This window comes from Lathamus discolor, chromosome 2 (genome assembly GCF_037157495.1).
Source record: "Lathamus discolor isolate bLatDis1 chromosome 2, bLatDis1.hap1, whole genome shotgun sequence".
Classification (NCBI taxonomy): Eukaryota; Metazoa; Chordata; class Aves; order Psittaciformes; family Psittacidae; genus Lathamus; species Lathamus discolor.
This window is the reverse complement of record NC_088885.1, coordinates 129156203-129173081: the sequence shown is the minus strand read 5'-3', so window position 1 is coordinate 129173081 and position 16879 is coordinate 129156203.

Sequence of the window (16879 nt, the reverse complement as noted above, 5' to 3'; positions counted from 1 at the left end):
AGCCATGAGGGTATAGGATTTTTAAGGGTAAAATTCCTAGTCACTCTTAAAGCCTTCTTGTATAAACTACTTACATATTCACTTGAAGCAAGGAATAGGAGCTGTATTTCCCTGGTGAGCGATTTAACCACCAAGCATTCTAACTCTCTCTCTGGCCTAATGAATATTTCATATTTTATTCTGTGGAACAACATATTATGCAATCATTCAATTAAGCACTGTCTCATAATGCATATGCACAAGGTGTTATTCATGAATAACACCACTGAAGCTGAGAGGCTTGTTTTGTAAAATAAAAATTGCTGTTCTTCATTACTAAGCACTACATCTTTATCGTTCTGTTGTTGAAAGCAGAGCTCATGTTTGGAAACAGAATATCAGCCAGCCATTGTTGAAAATATCACCAAACCCCAGTCAACTTCCAAACCAGAATGGAAAGGTTTGGAGAAAGAGGATTGTAGCCTTTGTCCATCGCCTGAGACATCTTCATCTGTGTTTGAAAATATAGTTAGCTTCCAGAGGAGAGAAGACAAGAAACAGTCAAGAGAGTAGAAATACCAACTATTTGGGTACAGGAACAGTCACCTTGTAAATGTAAGAGACAGTAATTAAGAAAGACAAAAATTAGTGTGGAAAAGGAGAACAAAGAAGAACCAAACTTTCAGAGCTGAAAGACCAATGCCCTACAAACACCCTTTGTTTTGATTTGGTTTTTTTTCCTTTACATACAAAGGAGAGGAAGATCTCAAGAAGATAGCTTATCTGAGAAAACTCCCTGCCGTATTTTAGGAACTTAGCCTGCTCCACTTCCAAAGGCCACAGGAAGGCTGGAGAGGCATTAGAAGAGGAGACTAGATGTAAACTTGCCTTAACAAGTATCAGAAACAGGAAATTTTGAGAGCCTGAATTAAATCACCATATTAGAAACATTTTTACTTTTACATAAAGCTTGCATAATTTTTCTTAAGCCACATTTTCGTCTGCAAAGTCTTGGACAGCATACTTTCTCAGAATACTTTAACAGTATTCTGAAATGCATTGAAATGTACTGGAATCTGTCATGACTGGAATGCTGTAATGACAAAGGTAGCTGGAGGAACCAGCTGAACTCCATGAATACCCCCAGTGGTCATGGAGCTTCCTTGAGGTCAAAGACTTTGCTGGACACAAATGACACATAGGCAGGCAAGCAAGCTGTTGGGAGTCTGTGTATGGCAGTCAAAAAAAGTGTCAGGTCTGAGTTGCACTAGAAGCCATATCTGAGCTTGGTCTGTAGTTAAGGTAGAGACAAGGTGAGGCAAGAGTAAATGGGATCAATCTGTCCTTTAGCTCCTTTGGTAAGGTAGCAGAGGAGTGTACATAAATATCTGTTGCTATTGACAAGGTTATTAAAGGTCCTGATTCCCTGTTCCAGGAGCTTTTACCCTTCAAGAGAGGGATTTGTGTGCACAGCAACTCAAAGAAGAGCTATGTTTATGTATTTTCCATAATTATTCTGTTCATTAGGTAATTAAGGCTTTAAACTTTCAAATGAAGAGGTATGTTAATATGCAAATTTGACCTCTTAAAAAATTAAAAATTGCAATACTAGCATCAGTCAACTGAAATCATGAGTGTTTTTCTTTCGGTATAGCCATGAAGAGATGAAGAAATGGAGTAGTCAAATGTTTATAAGTTCAGCTAGGGTTGCAAAGAGAAACAAAAATACAATTGTAAAGTCAGTTTTCTCTGTATTTTAATTGTATTGTATTACTAAATTCTGGCATGTAATCAAGATCCCTGCTTTTTACATTTTCATTCCTGTACATTCCTCTTTATGGCATACCAATTTGCTCTTTCAAGTTTTCAAGTATTCTAAACTTCTGTTGTCCTCTTTCAAAAATAGTCTTCTATAAAAAGTTCATATTGAACCTATGTATTAATCCCTGATGACAGCTGCAACACTGAGTTATTTTGTCCAAGGTTCCTTTCCAAATTAAGTTACACAGGGTCAAAACTGCTACTGTTCATAGAATCATAGAATCATAGAACAGTTAGGGTTGGAAAGGACCTCAAGATCATTTAGTTCCACCCCCCCTGCAATGGGCAGGGACACCTCACACTAAAGCATGCCATGCAAGGCTTTGTCCAAACTGGCCTTGAAGACTGACAGGGATGGAGCATTCACAGCTTCCTTGGAGAACTCATTCCAGTGCCTCACCAACCTAACAGGAAAGAATTTCCTCCTTATATCCAATGTAAACCTCCCCTGTTTGTTTTAACCCGTTACCCCTTGCCCTGTCACTACAGTCCCTAATGAAGAGTCCCTCCCCAGCATCCCTATAGGCAGCCTTCAGATACTGGAAGGCTGCTATGAGGTCTCCGCACAGCCTTCTCTTCTCCAAGCTGAACAGCACCAACTTTCTCAGCCTGTCTTCATACGGGAGGTGCTCCAGTCCCCTGATCACCCTCGTGGCCCTCCTCTGGACTTGTTCCAACAGTTCCATGTCCTTTTTATGTTGAGGACACCAGAACTGCACACAATACTCCAAGTGAGGTCTCCCAAGAGCAGAGTAGAGGGGCAGGATCACCTCCTTGGACCTTCTGGTCACGCTCCTTTTGATTCAGCCCAGGATACAGTTGGCTTTCCGGGCTGTGTGTGAACACTGCTGGCTCATGTTCGTTTTCTTATCAACCAACACCCCCAAGTCCTTCTCTGCAGGGCCGCTCTGAATCTCTTCTCTGCCCATCCTGTAGCTGTGCCTGGGATTGCTCTCACCCAGGTGTAGGACCTTGCATTTGTTATGGTTGAACTTCATGAGGTGGCATCAGCCCACCTTACAAGATGTCAAAGTCCCTCTGGATAGCATTCCTTCACTCCAGCGTATCAAATGAACCACACAGCTTGGTGTCATCGGCAAATCTGCTGAGGGCGCACTCAATCCCACTGTCCATGTCAGCAACGAAGATGTTAAACAAGACCAGTTCCAACACCGATCCCTGAGGGACACCACTCGTTACTGGTCTCCAGCCAGATACTGAGCCATTAACCACAATTTTTGCATGCAGCCATCCAGCCAGTTCTTTATCCACCATATGGTCCATCCATCAAATTGATGTCTCTCTAATTTAGGGAGAAGGATGTTGTGTGGGACAGTGTCAAACACTTTGCACAAGTCCAGGTAGATGACATCAACTGCTCTACCCCTGTTGATCAGTTCTGTAGCCCCATCATAGAAGGCCACCAAATTGGTCAGGCAGGATTTCCCCTTAGTGAAACCATGCTGGCTGTCACCAAGCACCTTCTTGTTTTTCATGTGCCTTAGCATGCCTTCCAGGAGAATGTGCTCCAAGATTTTACCAGGCACAGAGGTGAGACTGACTGGTCTGTAATTCCCCGGGTCTTCCATTTTCCCCTTCTTGAAAATGGAGGTTATATTTCCCTTTTTCCAGTCACCGGGAACTTCACCTGACTGCCATGATTTTTCAAATACGATGGCCAGTGGCTTAGCAACTTCATTTGCCAGCTCCTTCAGGACCCACGGATGGAATTCGTCAGGTCCCATGGACTTGTGTACGTTCAGGTTCTTAAGATGGTCTCGAACCAGATCCTCTCCTACAGTGGGCCCACGGTCTTCATTCTCACAGTCCCTGCATCCGCTTTCCAAGACTTGTGTGGTGCGGTCAGAGCCTTTGCCAGTGAAGACTGAGGCAAAGAAGTCATTAAAAACCTCAGCCTTCTCCAAATCCTGCGTAGCCAGTTCTCCCGACAGCTTTCGGAGGAGGCCTATGTTGTCCCTAGTCTGTTTTTTGTTTGCTACGTACCTGTAGAATTCCTTCCTGTTATCCTTAACATCCCTAGCCTAGCTTAATTGTAACTGGGCCTTAGCTTTCCTAACCTGGACCCTAGCTTCCCAGACAACATCCCTGTATTCTTCCCAGCCCGCCTGTCCTTGCTTCCACCTTTCATAAGCCTCTTTATTCCTTTGAATTTTTTTCAGCATCTCCTAATCCAGCCAAGGGGGTCTCCTGGCCGTCCTGCTGCACTTCCTTCTAGCTCCTGAGGTTGTAGCAGGTGACCCTTGAATATCAACCAACAGTCTTGGCCCCCCCGCCCTCTAGGGCTTTGTCGCATGGAACCTCACTAAGAAGGTTCCTGAAGAGGCTAAAGTCTGCTCTCTTGAAGTCCAGGTCAGTGAGCTTGCTACACGCTCTTCTCACTCTCCTGGGGATCTCAAATTCGACCATCTCATGATCGCTGCATCCAAGGCTGCCCTGGAGCCAACCAGCCCTTCCCTGTTGGTGAGCACAAGGTCAAGCATGGCACCTCTCCTTGTTGGCTCCTCTATTACTTGCCGAAGGAAGTTGTTTTCCACACAATCGAGGAACCTCCTGGATTGCTTGTGCCGTGCAGTGCCATCGTTCCAACAGATGTCAGGGTGGTTGAAATCCCCCCATGAGAACAAGGGCCTGCGAGTGTGAGGCTTTTCCTATCTGTCTGTAGAGTGCTTCATCCACAGGTTCTCCTTGATCAGGCGGTCTGTAACAGATCCCCACAGTAATGTCTCCCACAGCTGTTTTCCCTTTAACCCTGACCCACAAACTCTCTGTAAACTGCTCACCTGCCCCCAGACAGAGTTCCATACTCTCCAGCCTATCCGTAACATAAAGGGCAACTCCCCCTTCCCATCTGCAGGGCCTGTCTTTTCTAAAGAGCCTGTAACCTTCCATTCCAACACTCCAGTCATAAGAGCCATCCCACCATGTTTCTGTGATGCCTATTATATCATACCCCTGTAGATGTGCACAGATCTCTAATTCCTCGTTTGGTCCCCATGCTAGGGGCGTTTGTATAGAGGCATCTGAGCCGAGCTCCAAATGAAGCCGGCTCATTGGCTGGAGTGGCTGGAATATCACTACATTGCTCCGAGCATTTATTATAGGTGCTGGCAACTGACTGGGTTCAAGCCATTGTCTCCAAGCATCATACGCAAGGCTAAACTTTCAAGAGCTGTGAACTTGAACCAGACATGCTGTAATTCCACAAGGTCCCAAATCTTTGTGCATTTCAGTTTTCACAAAAGTTATGTACTTCAGCAATGGAGAACTAAAAAACCCACAGCTTTATAATGAGAACTAAAACACGCACAGCTTTATAGTCAGCATTTCCTGAAAATTTTATTGAATGCATTATCTTTTGAGACAGTATTGCAGACTACAAATGCTAAATTTGAAAAATTGCCGATATTATCAGTGTCCATATAGAATCCATAAGCACAACATTTCAACACATTGTATTCAAGAGCCTCACAAGTTTTGCTGGACACTTTATGCAGTATGCTATTTGTGGGCTTCCAATACAGTACTTCAGAATGTGACCAAAAAGGAGAAACCCATTCAGTACACTTAATGATTCTGTGATTTTTTTAAATAGAGTAAAAAAATCATATAAAAAACTAAAATCAGACATCCACAAAGAGTAACGATTATTGTCTCCTTTCAGTATACGTATTTAAAAGCATCAATGTTCACTCTTTTTTTCCTCCTAAAATTGAGTTAATTTGCAATAAATATTTTACTACTAGCCTTACTGTGTGTTTAACTGTAAATATTTTGTACCATCCTTTTAATGGAAATATTTTTCTTGAACTTCTTCTAATATGATTTTTGTGCTATACAATGAGATAGACAAATCAGTAGTTTTGGCTGGTTTTCTGTTCACCTTTGCAGTAATACACTGTTTATTATTGTAGCATAGAGCTGCACGAGAACTGAAACTTTTTCTGCTGCTTTTGGGGGGGTGGGGGTGGAAGGGTGAGAAATCCCTAGCCAGCATTTTTAATAAATTTAATTTCTAAATATTCTAGAAATACTCTGACTGTTTGATCTTTCTTCCTTTGCTAGAATATGAAAAACCTCTTCTCTTGGTATCTCATCCTGTCACCACCACTACCTGAGGTTTACATATTGTCTGTCTACTTTTAATAGAAACATTCTTTATGTATTCTAACAAATCACGTATATCTGAATTCTACATACAAAGCTGTAATTCCATTGAGAGTTTGTAGTGACATTGATAAATGATGTCACCAGAACCCTTTGCTTGAATTACAATCTTAATTATGTACACCTGGGTTCTTATTATTCCTTATATTATTTCTGTCATTGCAGTATCTTGTCCTAGTCTTACTCTGATGCTAATTTGTTTTATCAGTATCCTAGGCACTGCAGCCTAGCAAACCCCATCCACGGTGTTTAAATTACTGTAAATTTCTTCCTTGTTATTGCTGTTTCAAAGGCAGAATGTAGCAGTAAAAAACAAAAACATTTTTTTACGTTAAGCTGATGAAAATTTTAGGCAAAGTTTTTAGGGTTTGGTTTTGTTTTCCTCAGAGCTCTTCTACTTAGGACAATCCAGCAGTTCTGACTGTGTCTAGTTGCTTCACATCTCTTGAGAAAAGAAGAGCTAAAAGGTTTGTTTACTTACTTATTTTGTGGGAGAGGAATTCCCATATGGCTAAAGGCGGGAAACACTGTATAAGGCAAGTTTGAGAATAGGAAATACAAGTTTCTTCTCGTTCTTATTCTCTTGGGTTTTTTTCTATATTCACCTTGTGAACCTAACCAGGATTGCTTTTGTCACAGGAAATATAAAAGACTGCTTTGAGTGCATGTGTGGCCAATGGACCCTTTAAAAATGATCAATCAGGCTGTGGGTTGCTTTGCTCTGGAAGACCCTTGAAGAGACAAGCTTGGAACAAAGGTGATTAAAAGCTCCCAAATCTACTTTATCCTCCTAACATTTAAAAAGCATGAACAAAGTTTAGACTTTTAGGATATAACTTGCATTTGTTCATTATGTTTATTTAACCTGAAGAATGTAGGTCCTATCTTGCACAATGTTCAGTTACACACCTGCAATGAGTCCAGAGCTAAATGCTAATATATTCGTTTTTCACTTGGTCTTCAGCCAGGCAAACGTATTGATGAGCTGAGTCAGAACTTGATAAAGGAGCTGGAAGATTTGGTTCTTGTAACCATTCATTCCTGCTCCTTATTTTTCTAAGATTTCTCTTATTTCTCTCCATTGACAAAATCTGAAATGCATCCTCTAGAAAAAAAAGGTACATTTCTGCTTCTTTTGTGCTCAAACTGACCAGGACTGAGTATTCAGACTTGTCTTCCTCTGCATCAATAGAAACTGACCAGGACTGAGTATTCAGACTTGTCTTCCTCTGCATCAATAGTGATTACACATTCTTTGCTTTTCTGCTCCAGCAATCCACAAAACCCTGAAACAATAGGAATCAAAATGCTCTACATTTGGAGCATTCATTACTGTAATATCAGGAGAAAAAATTAGAAATTGAAAGGAGTGTGGACAGAAATTTGGACAGCCCTATCATAAGTGTAATTCTCATATCAGAATTGTTTTAAACAAATATTTACTTGCCTTTTAGTTTAGTCAAGATGGTTAGTATATTTATGGTAGTTATTTACATGTATATGAACAATTATGTACACTCAAGCCTACACTACAGAAATTATTAATTCTTGTCTCAATTCTCTGCCACTGAAAATTTGTACTTTTTTCTCTTGCCAGTTGGTTCATCTTTACAGTCTCAGTCCTTTCTCATGGGAGGCATAGGTCCAAATGAGCTTTTGAACTTTTCCCACATTATTTTTCTTGAGCATAAGTTGTTTTCTGATAGCTCTTCCTGTCCCAGATGTATATGACAAGTTCCTTCAGAAAACATTCAGTCCTTCCATTTCCTGGAGTGGCTAACTGTTTAAGGTTCCACAGCCTCTAAAATGATAAGACTTAGCAGGCCATTGATAATTCTTAACTTCTGATATTTCTCAGGAATTCCAGTTTATATCACTAATCATGAGCTTCTGGAAACTGCATCAGCCATCACAACAGACAAGAATATGGAAGGTTGTACGATGGTGGGTTCAAAAGCCAGGGTTGTCAGGTAAGAGAAAATCTAAGCCTGCCTTTTCTTTGCTAATACTTTAAACACTTGGATCAGATTCCAACAATGTTTTTCACACTTCTGATATTTTCACAGAGATCTGCTTTTCAGAAGATGTTGGCATCCAAAGCTTTCATCAAATTCAGCCAGTGTTTGAATAGCATGTTAATTGTTTTAAAATTGCCAGAATGCATCAATTTCCCATTCTGGCATCCATTACAATTCTGAGAGTGACAGGCCTTTGTTTTCTTTCTTTCAGAAGAAAAAGATCCAAAGACGTCTTTTTCACTCCTTAGTTGGTAAGTATATGTATGAGCACACATGAAAATGTGTGTAGATGTTCTTTGTAAAAAGCCTTTATTTTCTGTTTTTCCAAGGTCTGAAGGCTTGCAAGTGGATGCCTAAAACTCACAGCCAACTCTGAAGAATGTGAACCAAGTAAATAACAAAATGAAGCACAGAAGCTGTTGTAAACTGCTGGTGATATTTGAAAAAAGTACTCATTCTGGTTTGCTAGCTTTACTTTGGTCTTTCTGGGATCCTCAGTAAAAAAATAAAGTGAGAAACAAGAAAAAAAATATTGCTGGAAACTTAACATACATAGCCTACTAGGCAGAGCCTGATCCACCTAAGGCTCCTTAAAAAGCAGTGAGGTAATAAACCTAAGTTAAATATTTGGAGTCCAGACACTTAAAGCTCCATTGAATCAGGAGTTTTATAGAATCTCAGTGGTAACATACATTTCTACACCTGGTAAAAAGTCATGTACAAAACTGACTTGTATTAGGCAGAAGAGGCAGCGGAACAGATTCCTGTTTCTGGGATCCAGTTCTGTAATTTTCTGATTATTTTGTGTTTGTAGAGATGGAAGAAGTTCCTGCGTAACTAGAGAACTTAATGGAACAACTTCCATATTATTTTAAAATTGTCTCTGTCACTGATGAGTAATGCTTAAGGGTAGTTTATGTAGAATAGGTAAGGCCTAGAACAGAATCATTATTTTTAGTTCTTAAAATGCTTAACTTAGTTCTTTAAATGAGAGACAAATTTTAATTTTATCTTTTTTTCTCAAAGATTATGGAAGTCCTCCATGAGTTAGGACTGACAAACTATTCAGCTTGTTGTTTTATGTACACACATAAGCTTACTAGTGTTGTACAGCTTGTTTTCCTTCTCCAATTTCTTGTCTGAGGCACTCACAGATTTTTCTTTTTAACTCAGTAAACCTATTTATAACATGGATCCTACTGAAAGTGTAGAACTGACCGATACTTAGCTGTGCATTCCTGAGATCATTTTGCTTAAAAAAAAGCTTTGTATTTTCCTGTATTTCTTGTTTCCCTGACCTTTCTTTCTTTCCTTCCTCCAAAATATACCTGTCTCCTCAGGTTAGAGTGAATTCTTTCTTACACAATAGATTTATGCTTCTTCAAAGCAAAATGGGATCCTAATTAGATTGGAGTCCTTTTGGTGTTCTAGTACTATAAAACACAAATAACAACAGCAGCAACGGAAAGAAAACAGTGATCCTGCATTCATGTTCTTATGATCTAGTTTTGGACACGGGATGTACATAAATGTGCTTTGGGTTAGATTCCAAGGTCAGCTGCCCAACTACAAATTAGATTTGCCCTCAATGGATTTAAAAGAGCTGACACAGATATATAATTGTATAACTAAATCAGATTTTTTACATTTTCCCTCAAATTCTTTGACTCAAAACTTTCCTACATTCACCACTAAGTCTTTTGGGATGTGGGGGAATGTAATCTCAAAAGCTCAAATTTTTAATTATGTTTTTAGCAAGACCTAATCAGTTATTAAAAACTTCATAATAATCAAGAACAAAAGCTATATACCACTTAGTGTCTTGGAAGACAGATTTTCCAATCTCTCTCTGAGATTCTAAAATAAAACAATAAATAGACAGAATACACTGGTCAGTGGCCCTTGCCCTGAACATAGCTGGGACATAGGCTTGCTCACATCTCATCAGTCAAAGCTGAGCCATGCTCAGACAATACCAGGTGGCTGCTGCCTCCACACTCTACTATTTGCACTTCACAGTGGGAAGAAAATGACTGCAGTTCTTCCTGGTGCACTAAAGATGAAGGCAGGAGAATGTACTGCAAGAGAATTTCACCAAAAAAGGGGGAAGATGGTGATTTGGAAAGCCATTAAACTCATTTCTTCACTCCCCAGAAGGCGTGTGTTTACCATTTTCTTCAGTTACTGCACAGAACACAACACTTTTTCCTCCACATTCCTCCTCCCCCTCCTTAGGATTTCCACACCCTCGTGAGACACAAAACCAGAGAGCCTATCATTAATCTTCTTTCCCAAAGTGTTTAGGTCTATGAGATCTGGCTTTAATTACCAGCCATGAGAAGAACTAATTACCCTAGCCTAACACAGACAGAAAGGAGGAAAGGGGTGATGTTGTAAGGATCTGACAGTGCACATCTTAGCCTATTAGATATTCCCATTGCTACTTCTGTGTCACTTGAGAAAAGAGATAAAAGGACAAATATGCAGGAGTTACGCCAAATTTACAATGCCTCCGAAGATACCTCTGTGGGAATTAAAGTTTTCCTTGTGGGAGTAGTTCTTGTAGAGTGCAGAGCAAACAGATAGCACTTCAACAATAAATGTGTAAGGATAATGAGTTGACCAGTGACTCAAAGCTGAGCGATGCAAGCCTAAAATAAGCACTACAAATGTGTGAGTCTTTGATTCTGAATCAAGGGACAAAATATTTCACTGCTTTAAATGTAAATAAGCTACTTACCTTTCCACCAGCTGAAGTTGGGTCTGACCACATCACTTCTGAAAAGTTCTCGTCCTCTGTGGAATTGGGGTATTTCATAATACATTTAATACCTCCAAAATATACACTTTTGCCTTAATAATCTTCTTATTTAGCCTGGAAGTCAGACTGCAACACTGACTTACAAATACGCACTCCACACTAAACTGAGCTACAACTTGTTGAAGTTATAGCATTTCAATATTTCAGACAACAAAACACGCTGTTTCTCTGATCCTTCCATGTACCTAAATGAATTTACGGGGTGCTTTAAAATATCAAGTATAACACAGGAATAGCATTCAAAGGGAAGGATGTACATGGCAACTTCATGTTATTTAGTAACTGGGACAATAACATTAAAAATTATAAGAGAAATGGGAATCATTCCAGGAAAAATGCATAATGTCTGAGCTTGCAGAGTAAAACATCTTGCAGAAAGCCTAAAAAGGCTGAATAGGTCAGGAACACAAAAAAGCAGAGAACTTCTCTGGAGAATCTGGTATTTAGCTATTGAAGGGTTTTTTTTCTAGCTGAGAACTCTGGCATAACACATCTGGCACAGATGTGACATGGTATAGAGTTTCTGTCCAACAAGCCACCAGCTCTGCCTTCATTCCCTGTTCTCATAGCCTGGGCTGCTTCATCCTCTGCTGTGGTCCCAGTATACTCAGCAGTTCTTCCTTAACTGGGAAATCTGAAGCATGGATGTTACTGATGCCTAGAAGACACTGCACTGACAGGTATCATCAGCCATCCAAATCTGCTTTGTGATTTTGAGGTATCGAAAGTGGTCTGGAACATAGAGTTAGCTACCTAGGGTTCCAGAAGCAACGTGCTAATAAATTTTTCTTCCTACCCAGTTTTAATGTTGACTCAAAAAACAGTGGGTCTTTCATTGCCCAGAATTGTATGCAGCAAGGCCTTTTCTCCTGAGCATTATCACTGCAGAAGCTATCTTGCTGTGCCATCACATCCAAAGCATTGGATCACTTTAACTCAAGTTCTAGGTATTTTGTGATACATCACTATGTACTGCATGGCTTATAATGTTTATTTACTTCACTAAGATTTTGTTCCATTTACTATAATTCATGACTCAATCTATGATGCAGAATCAATCATCTTTAATTGTCCCAGTTATGACAATTATATTACGACAATTAGGAACATAGTGCCTATCTGGTGAATATTATTACCTTTGACTTTCACTGGGGCCCGACTTTGCTTTAATAGATTTCATTAGAAGGCCTCACCTTTGGGGAATGCAGTTTGAGGGTCAGTAGTATTTCCACATAATATTGTTGGTTTGGATGGGGTATGGGAGGGAGACCTTGTATGACAAAGTATCCTGTGGGGTTTATACATAATGCGAAAAAAAAATGTATCATCAAATTTCTGAGCCTGATATCATTTTGGGTTTTGTTTTTTAAATACACCTAAGATGATCAAATTGCATAGAGAATCTATTTTCAATTCTCTTGAATGCCTCCAAACATTGCACCTTCTGGATGGCAGGCAGTGTTGACAAGCTGCTGTGTCAATGGTTTATCTTGTAGCTGACTCATTGTGACTTTTATATACACACAAAAGTAAACAGAGAAATACATGTTGATTTGCTGAGTGCTGTGCAACCCTGCATCTATCTGAAGCCATCATCCATCTGAAGTCACCTACAATAAGTACATTAAGTAACACATTATCTAATGCTTCTCTAAGTCTTATCAATAATGAATGCTTCAAGTATTTGTATATTCAGGCTGCTGCTCAAGCTTGTGTGACAGACCAGAATCAAATTACCATGACTGGCCTGCAAGAGACCCGGGACAGTCAGAGGTGCAAACTCTCTGTGCTGGCAGAAAGGAATGCCTGTGTTACTGAGCTCAGTAACATTCACTTTGGCTATAGGCAAGCATTTCTTTTCTGCATTGTGTGAAAGACTAAGAGAAGTTTTATGGCCTGTGGAATGTAGAAAGTAAACCTCTCTGGTCATAATTGTCTATGAATTCCAGACTAGGGATTCCCAGCCTATGAATCCCAGCTAATCTGTTTTCTCTCCCTTTCACAGGATCAGTGGTCACAGGGAGGGGTGAGTTTCACACACACAATAATTTCTTCAATTCCTGTGCCTGAAATGCAGAGAGGTGCAAAAGACCTCTGACCTTCGTGTCAGTCCAACTAAAACAACACAAGGAATATGTTCCCTCACAGAAGAAAGAAATATGTTTGTACAGATCCATTAAAACTAAAGGGGAAAAGTAGATTTGAAGGTATTTGTCTAAAATGGAGAAGAAAGAGGGAAAGACACAGAAAGGAGAGAAGGGAGGGAGGGAGGGAGGGAGGAAGGGGGGAAGGAAGGAAGAAAGGAAAGAAAGGAGGGATGGATGGGAGAGAAGGAAGGAATTTGTGTCAAAAATTTCTAAAAAGAATGATGAAAAATTCAATGTTGTTTAGAACACCGCATAAGGCAAAAAATCATTAAAAAAATAAGCTAAAAGATTTATGAAAGAATTGTCATAGAAACAGTTTCTAAATTATATTTAAAAAGGAAAGCTAGTAGTAAGTAATAGAATGAGGAATGATTTAAAGTATTTTTCAGGTGGACTTTCTTCTCAACAGTTAATTACTTACTGTTCACCTTTCTAGTGTGTCTTCAAACTAAGAACACATAACTGTAAATGGAGTTTTGTCATTTTGAACTGGTAACTGCTTTACAACAGTGAGGTCTAGTGCCACAACACTGAATTAGCTCGTCCATATTATATGATAGTTTAAATAGATAGTTCAGTGTCAACAAAATGTTTTTTTGAACAAATACTGGTTCAGTGTTACCATACCCTTTTCACATAGCCTGTTCTAGAACAGTTGCTATCTCATTGAAATTAAAAGTTACTCCAATAAAAACCTAAGCAATTTGATCAGGTAATTTTTATGCAATCTTAACAGGGTCACCACAGCAGACTGTGGATACCTATTTGATAAATATGTGGAAGAAATGAAATAGCAATTATAGTTATTAAGAGGTATGAAAAAAATATATCAATTTTTTGGGAAAAAAAATCCCAAAAGATTATGTAGATAATTCCTTTTAAATGTACACAGTATTTCTCAACCTAGCAGGTTCTAAACTGGTATAAACAGGCTCACTGAAATGCATATTATATATGGGGTAGGTGAAAGGTAGAGCAGCTGTTTAATGTTCTACAGCAATGCTGTGCTACAAGGTTTTGGACAGGAAATGAAGAACACCTTGTTCTGTGGAAACAAGTGGGGAATTTAGGAGGGAAGAATATTTTTGCTCACACTGATTTTGGGCCAGATCATCATCTGTAAGACTCTTGCTGTCATAAATGTGACACGAGATCTCCAAAATTACCCTAGGCAGCAAGAATATATTTTTCTTTGTAAAAAAAAACTATGTAAGCCACAGAGATTCTGCAAATACTAGTTGCACCCAAGAATCTGTAGGGGAAAAAAATAGTCCCAAAAGGCTCTAATCCCACCCCCTCCCAGTTCTCTAATTTTCTTTGGGAAGATGTTGTTCAATAAAAATAACATGCTGGCCTGCTGGTGCTCAAGTGCTGAAAATACATGAGTTGTGAAAGAAGGGTTCGCAGCACAAAGCAGTCCCATCACGTGATGTAGCAGCACTAAACAACAAAACCTATCACTTGGGTCAGAGTAAATAGCTTGTAGATGCGTCTATGAATATTAAACTCACTTCAAACAGCAGGGAGCATGCAACCTACTGTTTGAAATAAGAATGTGTGCTTACAAATCATCCACTATTGAGGGGCTTTCCCCATCAGACTGCAGGCCGGCAGGCAATCTAATTTTTACTTTAATGGTTCCTACAGTGTTGAACTGGCTTTCTTGCAAAAGCCCATTCATTTCATCTCTGCCTGGTTTTGAAACACCACTCTAAGACCTTTGCTTCTCATAAGGTGTTAAGAAGTTACAACTATGGCCACATATTGGTTCAGATCCTGGATTGCTTTTTACTGTTTGTTTCAATGTGCTTTTTTAAATTTTATTTGGGGGGAAGTCATTATTTATTTAAATAAATTCTTTGCTTTAATTATATTTCTTTTTATTTTAGCCTTAACATTATGGCACTAAGAACTAAAATCAAAAGACAACTGTGGTTTACTCACCATTGTTGATATCACACTATTTACTGAACTTCACAGAGAACCATGATAAACAGCATTTTGGGCCATTAAAACATGGTATCTATTCCTGCTCATGGGAACCTTGCTGAAAGATGTTTTAATATTATTGACCTGGAAAAAAATTTACTTCTCAGCTAACCAGAAAAATTGTGAGGATACAGGTTTCTCAAGAAGGCATCTTCCCATTGTGTACAACCAGAATGGGACTAATACAGAGGAAAATACATGAGCTTTACTTGAGAATATCTTTGCATGATTTATGGAAGTCGTCCTGTGTGTTATCACAGTTATTCTAAGTTAGCTGGTTTGTTTTAATCGTAGAATCATAGAATGGTTCTTTAAAAAGCTTAAATATGAAAAGGGAAATTGGATTCACCTTCTTCTTCCCAGAGTTCTCAATCCCAGGTATATTAACGGTAAAATCTTTAGTGCAAGTAGCCTACCACTTATTTACACTAACTGCTTTCTTGTGAAGTTCTGATCTCATTTTCAGTGGTATCTTATTATATCACCACACCTTCTGCCAGCTTTCTGTATGCTTTTTTAAATTTCACTTTAAAAAATAAGCCAGCTATAATCTGTACTAACATATCAGTGCTAATCTTTTAGCTAAACATTTTCTGTTACATGAGCCAGTTACCTCTGAGTGTTCATTTGTGTATGAGAACTCTTCTGTATGAATACTTCAGTTAGGATGGATTCCTGGCTTAATCTTGCTATACTAATTTTAAAAAATAAATAAATAATTACATGTACAGTCATGATGCAAAGCCTGTGTTTTGAAGATGCTGGACCGTGCGTCATGAAAAACGAAAAACACAAACTCTTAATAGCTAATATCAGGCCTTTTAGCATAATACAGGTATTTAACAGGCATTCTAATCTCCAGTTCTTCTGCTGTGGACTGGGTAGTAAAACAATAAATTATTACAAATACAAAATATAAAATCATGACAATTAAAATAATGCCTCTAATTGTAGCTACAGACCTTTGAGATCTGCATTTTAGAGCCAAAAATTGAATATTGTAGATAAAATTCTGAATCTATTCAAATCACTGAACTTTTTGCTGTTGACTATGTCACTTATATAATTTATCTGGTATCAAAAGGAGGAGGTAGAAAGAACTGTCAGTAGGGTGTGATGATGTTTTTCTTTGTTGCTGAGGTTATTACATGATATCATACATATTTATATTCTACCTTCTAGAAGATATTATAATAGCTTATAAAGTTGTGGAAGTCCAGAAAAACGTAGTTTATAGGCTTTAATTTTCAAAGAAAGACATCTGGGCTTTCATAGAGGTGATTCTGTAAAAGAAAGTTGACTCATCTTGACAAACAACTACTTCCCCTCTCCAAAAAGTCTTTGTCTCTACTTGCAGAACTCTTACCTTAGATAAGAAGGAACATAAAGGCTTAAGAGCACAGAATGATTTTCTAACAGGAAGATTCAACACCTTGTAAAGCACCCTTTTAAGGCAGGTTGCAGAAGACCCATTCCTTGAGTCATTTAAAACTAAACTGGACAAAACTTCCTATAATACACAGTAGGGAACAATTCTGGATGAGTGGGGCTGTGCTAGCGGATTTAGCAAATCTTTCCCATTTCTAGCTTCTATGATTTTGCAGCAACTTTAATGAGACACAAATATGCAAAGCTTCCCAAATGGCTGAATACCAATCCTACATCTTTTCATCTGGAACCACGTTATGTAGGTCTTGTTAAATTATGTCAAAAACTAACTATGTCAGCACAGTGGATATATTATGGGATCATGATCTACAAGAAGACCTTTTATGTCAAATATCAGCGCTATTATTGTAAAAAACTTTCAGATCACGCTCTCTCTTAGTTCTTGCACTAACAAAATTGCACACCTTAAGTTTTACTATTACTAATACATCATTGCGATTTGCTTTTGGATTTTGCCAATTTACTGTTTT